Source organism: Lolium rigidum, chromosome 1, assembly GCF_022539505.1.
Source record: "Lolium rigidum isolate FL_2022 chromosome 1, APGP_CSIRO_Lrig_0.1, whole genome shotgun sequence".
NCBI classification, from domain to species: Eukaryota; Viridiplantae; Streptophyta; class Magnoliopsida; order Poales; family Poaceae; genus Lolium; species Lolium rigidum.
This window is the reverse complement of record NC_061508.1, coordinates 59,811,176-59,820,109: the sequence shown is the minus strand read 5'-3', so window position 1 is coordinate 59,820,109 and position 8,934 is coordinate 59,811,176. Positions and strand designations below refer to the sequence as shown.

The following is an 8,934-nucleotide window of genomic DNA, read 5'->3' as shown; positions in this document are numbered from 1 at the left end:
GAGAACTACTCCCTCCTCATGGGAGACAAGCAGCGTTGATGGAGATGGCGGTGGTGTCGATGGAGATGCCTTCCGAGGGCACTTCCCCGTCCCGGCGGCGTGCCGGAACAGAGACTCCTGTCCCCAGATCTTGGCTTCGCGATGGCGGCGGCTCTGGAAGGTTTCTCGTACCGTGGCTTTTCCGTATCGAGGTTTTAGGTCAGGGACCTTTAAATAGGCGAAGAGGCGGAGTCGGAGGGCTGACGAGGCGGTGCCACAGTAGGGGGGCGCGACCCAGACCCTGGCCGCGCCACCCTATCATCTGGGCCCACCAGGGCTCCCCTCTGGTGGCTCTCGGGTGTTCTGGAAGCTTCGTGGAAAAATAGGATGCTGGGCATCGATTCCGAGAATATTTCCTTACTAGGATTTCTGAAACCAAAAACAGCAGAAAACAGGAACTGGCACTTCGGCATCTCGTCAATAGGTTAGTTCCGGAAAACGCATAATAATGACATATAATGTGTATAAAACATGTGAGTATCATCATAAAAGTAGCATGGAACATAAGAAATTATAGATACGTTTGGAACGTATCACCCATCCAGAAATATCCGACATGCAAAACAGGTATGATGTTTGGAGTACTATAAAGCTAATATGCCATGGTGTGGATGTTCTATAAAAAAATGCTGAAATGTCGCTGGGAATTATAATACAATATTACATTATTTCTTCTTTTTTCTTCTCGAGTACATGATATAGCAGTCCATTTCTTACTTGCTTTCCTGTAAATACACTTCAATACCTAATTTTACCGATCATATGTTGCTTAGATGTCCAGAATTGCCTCGAGATAAGAATGATCTGAAACTCTCATCTAACTTGGATAGTTTACCGAACATATTCCACTTGAGTAATATTACGATGGTTCTCTCTTAGAATATATATAATTTTCCTTTTTCTTGCCACAAGCACTTACGAATATGGGTAGTCTTACTATGGTTTGGTGCCGGTTTGGGTAAGTAAAGCATGATACAGATATAATACAAATCCTTCATTGCTCTCAGTTGGGTTTTCCTTTGTTATCTTAGCTCAATGGTATTGTGTGCGGGGAAATGGGAACAACTTTCAGTGATCTGACATGGGTTTTACCCCGTTTTTTATTACAGCTTCCCTTTTATATGAAGGCAAACAAGATCAACATGCAATCACATATCATCAAGTTTTGGATTTCGAAGAGTCACAGAAGGATTTAGTTGCACAGTTGTCTTTCATCACAGAATTAATCTTCTACTTTAGTGAAGTTCATAGATATGTCTGACAGATACATGTCTCTTAAGTGTTAACTCATGCAAACTTTTGTTATGGTGTAGAAGTTCACTCTTTTAATGAAACACTGCTTTGAACTAAAGCACTTTTAGAGGTATCTTGCTTCATATCCCCATCTATTTCTGTGTATCGATTTTTGTTCAAATACCATATGAATTTATGGCTATCAGTATGGTGATTCGTGAGCCATATTGTTTCATTCTTTGCCGATGAAAGTTTGCTAGAGCCAAAAGATCTAATCCGGGGGGAAATATGAGATGGATTGGCAGGTTTCAGGAAACAAAAAAAGGAGACATCACTGTTACAGAATATGCTGATCTGACTTTTATTTTTCCATTTCAGCAAATACTAGATTTTCATGAATACAATTAAGTCAGCTCAGCGTAAGGATCCAAAGAAATAAGCTACTCAACTGGTGAAATAGATAATTTGCATGAAGCCACTAATCTATCGATATTAGAAGCAGAAATATCATGATTAGTGTTGTTGATGTATGTCCAATAAGTATTTCCCCTTATTGTATTAAATGCCTTCTAGATAATAGAAAAATGCATCCACTTAGAAGAAACTAAAGCCAAATATGTATATAGTAGAACAGTACCCTCACGGGCGCGGCGTGCCGCCGCGCTTATGCATCCTAGTAGTACTGCAATGCATTAGCGGCTAATTAAAAACTGTAAATGTCAGCCTAATTACCCGACATATATAAAGGTAGACGCTCTCGCGAGGAGGGAAGAGAGTCAGCGCTGTCCTACATGTACGTCCCAATATGCCATATGTTTTTCAGTGTTTCTAAGCAGACGCTCTCGCGAGGAGGAAAGAGAGTCAGACGTGTTAAGCTTCATGCACTAGCCACTTGAACCAAAAGTCCGAACTGATGGAAAGGGCTAGACAATCTACTTGTACACTTCACAACACCCCCACTCGCGTGTGACGGGAGAAGAGAAAGTCAACACGTGAAAGAAGAAGAGCACACCGAAACAGGGCATTAGCGGTGGCTAAAGAGGGGGACAACAGCAATTTTAGGCTTAATTGCGAAAACCATGTAAGAGGGGGGCAACAACAATTTTTAGGCTTAATTGCGAAAACCATGTGAAAACCAGGATTTGAACTCGAGACTCGGGGCTCGATACTCATGTTGCTTACATGCACTAGCCACTTGAACCAAAAATCCGAACTGATAGAAAGGCCTAGGCAATCTACTTGTACACTTCACAACAAGACGCTCTCTAGATAAGAAGTCCATCTAAAAATTTGTCTAACAATATTCCACACTTTCTAGAAAGAGATAGTCATACTATTCTTTGATAGCTCATGTCACAAAGTTTGGTGTGTTTCTCATCTATTGGGAGGGAATATAAGATCCGCTATAAACATCAGACTAGTTGGTCTGCTGGTGCTATGCCGGTGGAGATGAGGGCCCAGAAAATTCCAGCTAATTTCTTCAAGGATAACGGCAGCTGATGGAGATGTTCTGAAGACGGAAATGCCTCACGTACGATATTTTGGGTACGATTTTAGTACGACTAGACTCAGAGGTGATTTGCAATGATTGGTCCCGCATTCTGACTGCAGCTAATTTGAGTCTGGTCGTACCAAAACTATCGTACAATTCAGTCGTATGTATAGCATTGCTCGAAGAAGAGATGTCAACATATGATAGCAGGTGTAGCATTCCCCACACCGAAAGAAAAGAAAACTCGACATGCGTAGACTAGCTGGTGCACCAAACACAAAGAAGAATATGCACCGGCTATCACGCAAAAGAAATATCGCATCTAGCACAGTCACCTAGTTGGCTAATGATGTTCTTGCCGGAACACCTGATACTCAATTACTCATGGGGGGGTCAGAGAACGAGAGTACGTCCATTAAATCCAGGGAGACGGAGACTGAAGAATGTTTACCTTCGTTCAGTTTCTTTCTGTGCGTAGTATATGCGTGCTATAATTTCTAAACGAGATCTGAGTATTATCGTCAAATGCCAAATGTTCTGAGATAAGTAAATTAATAGCGTTTCAAAATTGGAACTATGTTTGCTTGTTCCATGAAACCTTTCAGAAAGAAAAGCTGAATGAAAAGGGAAAGGAAAGAGCACGCATGGCTTTGCTCGGGACTTGGGAGCTTTGACGGACCAGCTCTTCCACCACCAAGAACGAGGATTATGCTACACGACGCCTTCGCTATCGTGGAATCGCGAGATTTCATTTTCTCGCCGGTTTGGTAAAGCAAGAAAGGGATATTCACACTGTTTCCTGAAATAAACCGTTGAATAAAAAATAAAAAATGATTTCTTTCGTCTACGTTTTGAAGTAGAAGGATTACAAAGATCAGCTCCGGCAGATGTGACAATGACTGATCTTCCAAAGCATGATGATGATGTTGGGGGCAGCGGCAATGGGCAGAGTGGTAATGCATCTAACAGAGAAACTAAAAGATCAAAGAGCATTTCCAGTAATGAGACTGATAAAGATGACACAAACAAATCTTCAGCCCACAAAACAAGTACAGGGGTTACAAAGTCTTCTTCTGTTTTGGCACATGGCTTGGGGAAGGAACATAATGCTCACAAGACCCCTGTGACCATGCAAACTGAACATGTTGAGAGTACATTGAGGTATTCAAGTTCTAGTTTTGCATCTATTTCAATTAGTCTGGTTTATCTTGAACCGGCTTTTAATACTGCTGTTTCTCCTATGTCTAGTGCTGAGCATGGAGGACGAAATTTTTTGAGCACCCATACAGTGCCGATTTTGAATGACAAGGCACATTTGGAGGAGGAAGTACGTCGATCATCGCTGCGGGATCACCAACCGAGGCATGCAGACCTTGCAAAGGCGACATCAATCGCTGAGATGTCCGGAGCGCAGGCGGGCCAGAAGGCCGTCTTGGCGGCGACGGCGAGAACCCAGGCGGGCCATAAGGTAGTTGTGGCCGGGCCGACCGTGGCGCCTCCATTGTCGGAGGCTGCTGGGTCGTCTCCGCGGCGGTCTCACTCTGGGCCAGTTTGGCGTGGCTCTCAGGGTATGCAGACACAGCCCAACATGCATGGTTTTGGTGGTTCCCGAGGTACGTCGATCTCCGGAGATTTTTCGAATCAATCAACCAAACTGAATCAACCTTTCTCTGTTAATTCTATGAATATTTGTTCTGATTCTCATGTATGTGCTGAAGTGGGGACAGAGGGAAAAAGAATTTTCACACGAGAAGAGATTATAGCTTTTGGAGGCATTCCAGAACCAAAGGCTTCGGATGTGCGTGCAAGTGCAAGAATTGGGGCGCAGGCTACGGCGGATCAGACGCAAATGGAGCGGGCTATGTATGCTGCTCAGCGTCGGTCCACCCTGGGTACAACAGGTATGTCGCCGAATAAAAGTGTGTCGTTTTTATCTTTCTCGCCTGAACGAATAATTCGTAATGCTAGTTCTTTGGGTGTTTCGTTGGGAAATTCGAGGGATGAGGAGATCAAGTCAGCTAAATTAATACTTGAGAATGAGTTGCATAGGTCTGTTACCATGTTACAGACAAGTGATGATAGTACACTTATAAATGAAAATAGGCCGCAATGTTTGATTGTTAGCAAGGCTTCAAATTTGTGTGAAGACTTAGTTGATGACGACGATCTGATTGGGGAACACATTCTAGACATACCTGTAACGAGTAAAGTCCAAAAAAAACAGAGGGAAAAAAGGTCTTATGATAAGAATAATTTGCGGCGGAGTACTAGAGTTAGAGTGAAAAAACAATATTCTTAAGATGACAGGTCTAAGGGGTATGTCGTGGAATAGCGAAGGTTTTAAGGATCCGGGGAAGCACCTATTTGTTAAGGAAGCTATCCGGGAATATCGTCTTGACTTTATTGCTTTGTTAGAGACAGGCCGTTCAAATTTCTCAAAATCCTTTTTAAGTAGTCTGGCCGGCGACGCTGACTTTGCTTGGTTTTGTCTTCCGCCTTGTGGGAGATCCGGGGGCATTCTAGTTGGCATTAATACTTCAACCCTTCTGGTTAAGAACGTGGATAATGGTGACTTCTGTGTGAAATTGCACCTCCGTTCTAAACAAGATGGTTTCGAATGGATTTTGGTTTCTGTTTATGGAGCTGCCCAAGATTCGAGAAAGCCGGAATTTTTATCGGAATTGGTGAGAATATGTGATCATGTATCTTTACCAATTTTATTGGCGGGAGATTTTAATATTCTTCGGAGACCAGAAGATAAGAGCAATGATAATTTTAACCCTAGGTGGCCTTTTATGTTTAATGCCATCATTGAAAACTTAAATCTTAGGGAAATTGTGTTATCGGGTAGGCAATTCACATGGGCTAGTAGAAGGGTTACTCCTACCTTTGAAAAACTTGACCGGGTTCTCACAAGTGTGGAGTGGGAGCAGAAATTTCCTTTGGTATCGGTTAGAGCCCTGTCTCGGTCAGGATCAGATCATACCCCCCTTCTAATTGATTCGGGCGACCACGCTCATTTAGGGAATAATGCACGGTTCTCTTTTGAGCTTTCATGGTTCGAACAAGAAGGTTTTCATGATTTGGTTGCACGGGAGTGGGCAGCGGTGTCAGCCGGTAAAACACCGATTATAACTTGGCAAAACAAGATTAGACATCTACGGAGATTCTTACGAGGTTGGGCTAAGAACTTGAGTGGAAAATATAAAAAGGAGAAGGAACGCTTGCTTAATATTATTGATTTCCTTGATATTCAGGCCGAGTCATGTCCTCTCGAATGATGAGGAAAGGGCTGAATTGAGAAAGGCAAATGAACAACTCAATAAGCTTAGAAGAGAGGAAGAGATAAAATGGGCTCAACGAGCTAAAATCAAACACATACGGGAGGGAGGCAATAATACGAAATATTTTCACCTAATAGCTAATGGAAAACATAGAAAGAAGAAAATTTTCCAACTTGAACAAGATGAAGGGACCATTGTTGGTGACGAAAATCTGAAGGTTTATATCACTGAGTATTATAAGAAGCTCTTTGGAGCTCCTGAAGATAGTTCAGTGATTATGATGGAGGATCGCATCAATGATATCCCCCAATTGTCTGTCCAGGAAAATGAATTATTATCAAAAACGTTTACAGAGGATGAAGTGTTGGCTGCCATTAATCAAATGGAACACAACAAATCACCGGGACCGGATGGTTTCCCGGCAGAATTCTACCAAAAATTTTGGAGTATAATTAAGGGGGATTTGATGGCCTTGTTTGGACATTTCCAAATTGGTGGCTTCCCTCTTTTTAAACTAAATTTTGGGATTATTACATTACTTCCTAAGAAAGAAAATGCTATACAAATTCAGCAATATAGACCTATTTGTCTATTAAATGTCAGCTTCAAAATATTCACTAAGGTAGCCACTAATCGTGTGTCAGATGTGGCACACAAAGTAGTGAGACCATCTCGGATCACGTTCATGCCAGGAAGACATATTTTAGAAGGAGTAGTGGTTTTACATGAAACGATCCATGAATTACATAGTAAAAAACTGGATGGAGTCCTTTTTAAAATTGATTTTGAGAAGGCGTATGACAAGGTGAAGTGGCCTTTCCTCCAGCAAGTGCTTCGGATGAAGGGGTTTAATAATATTTGGTGCGAGCGTATTAGAAGTTTTGTAGAGAAAGGAAGTGTGGGGATTAAGGTTAATGATGATGTAGGACATAATTTTCAGACACGCAAAGGGTTGAGACAGGGGGACCCATTATCCCCTATTCTTTTTAATATTGTTGCCGATATGTTGGCTATTTTGATAGCTCGAGCAAAAGAGGAGGATCAAGTTGGAAGCCTTATTCCACACTTAGTTGAGGGAGGGGTATCAGTTTTGTAGTATGCTGATGATACTATCTTGTTCATGGAACACGATTTAGTTAAGGCGGTTAATATGAAACTCATTCTATGCATATTTGAGCAACTATCTGGTCTTAAAATTAATTTCCATAAGAGTGAGTTGTTTTGCTTTGGTAAAGCTACGGAATTGGAACACCAATATAAAAATATCTTTGGGTGTGCATCTGGGACTTTACCTTTCCGTTATTTAGGGGTTCCCATTCATTACCGGCGACTCCGCAATTCTGAATGGAATTCGATGGAGATCCGTTTTGCTTCGAAGTTAGGATGCTGGAAGGGCAAGATGTTGTCGTATGGAGACCGCTTGGTGCTTGTAAATTCTGTACTTACGAGCTTACCGATGTTTATGTTATCATTCTTAGAAATTCCTAAAGGGGTGCGGAAGAGATTGGATTACTACCGTTCCCGCTTTTTTTGGCAAGAGGAGGAGGATAAGAAGAAATATAGATTATCTAGATGGAACATAGTATGTAGACCTAAGGATCAAGGGGGTTTGGGGATTGAGGTACTTGAACTAAAAAACATATGTCTTTTAAGCAAATGGCTTTTTAAACTGTTACATGAACAAGGAATGTGGCAACAACTACTTCATAATAAGTATATCAAAAACAAAACGTTGGCTCAAGTTGAGGCCAAACCTACAGATTCTCCTTTTTGGAAGGGGCTTATGCGGGTTAAACCGGAATTTTTTAAGAGAGGGAAGTTCAAAGTTGGTAATGGGATGACGGTGCGGTTTTGGGAGGACACTTGGCTGGGTGCATACCCTTTATCTTTACAGTATCCATCATTATATAATATTGTCCAACGGAAAAATGAGTTGGTTTCTTCGGTTTTGGCTCACTCACCGCTGAATATTGGTTTTAGAAGAACTTTCAATGAATACAAATACAATTTATGGTTACACTTGTGTCAGCGGCTTATGTCTATCCATTTAACCAATGAAACAGACACTTTTGTGTGGAACCTAAATGAATCTGGGTTATTCTCTGTCAAATCAATGTACCTTGATATGATGAATGGACATACTAGATTTTTGCGGAAATACCTTTGGAAGATTAAGGTTCCTCTAAAGATTAAAATTTTCATGTGGTTTCTAAGTAATAGGGTTTTACTTACTAAGGATAATTTGATGAAGAGAAAATGGACAGGAAGTCAAAAATGTTGTTTTTGTAACAATAATGAAACTGTTGACCATCTGTTTCTTCATTGTCCTTTTGCCAAAATTGTCTGGAGAATGATTTTCTTTACATATAATATTCCACCACCCTCTAATGTAACTAATATGTTTGGTAATTGGCTAAACGGAGTGAGTAAGAGGGACAAAGCTTATATTCGAATTGGTGTTTCGGCAATTTGTTGGTCGATTTGGACTAGCCGGAATGATATCATCTTTAATAAACAAAGGGGCACAAATTTTTTGCAGGTTATTCTTCGTGCGGCGCATTGGCTACAACTATGGGCATATCCGCTCCCGTCGGACCAGCGGGATACTATGGTTACTCGGATGCAACCGGCTCCCGGAGGTCACTCAGGACTCGCTATTTCCGAAGCTACTGGATGGCGTCACATTAGCAGGATTCTAGACGGATAGTTTTGGTCCTATATTCGTCTGCAGATGTTTCGATCCATTTTGTTTTAGTGATCTTTGTTTACCAGACATGTTCTTTGTAATAAGCACTTGACTTTGACGTTTATTTTATTAATAAAAGGCTGTGTGCATCGATTGATGCAGAGGCCGGGGCCATGCTCCCATATCTAAAAAAAAAATAA

General features: G+C 41.5%; 1 long non-coding RNA gene across 1 annotated transcript; it reads left to right on the top strand.

Annotated features, from left to right (window-relative positions):
- Window positions 1-574: 574 nt before the first annotated feature.
- Window positions 575-1,390, top strand: LOC124673871. The gene is made up of 2 exons (XR_006992857.1): window positions 575-606; window positions 1,149-1,390. It is a non-coding gene; the product is annotated as an uncharacterized LOC124673871 (long non-coding RNA).
- The last annotated feature ends 7,544 nt before the right edge of the window (window positions 1,391-8,934 follow it).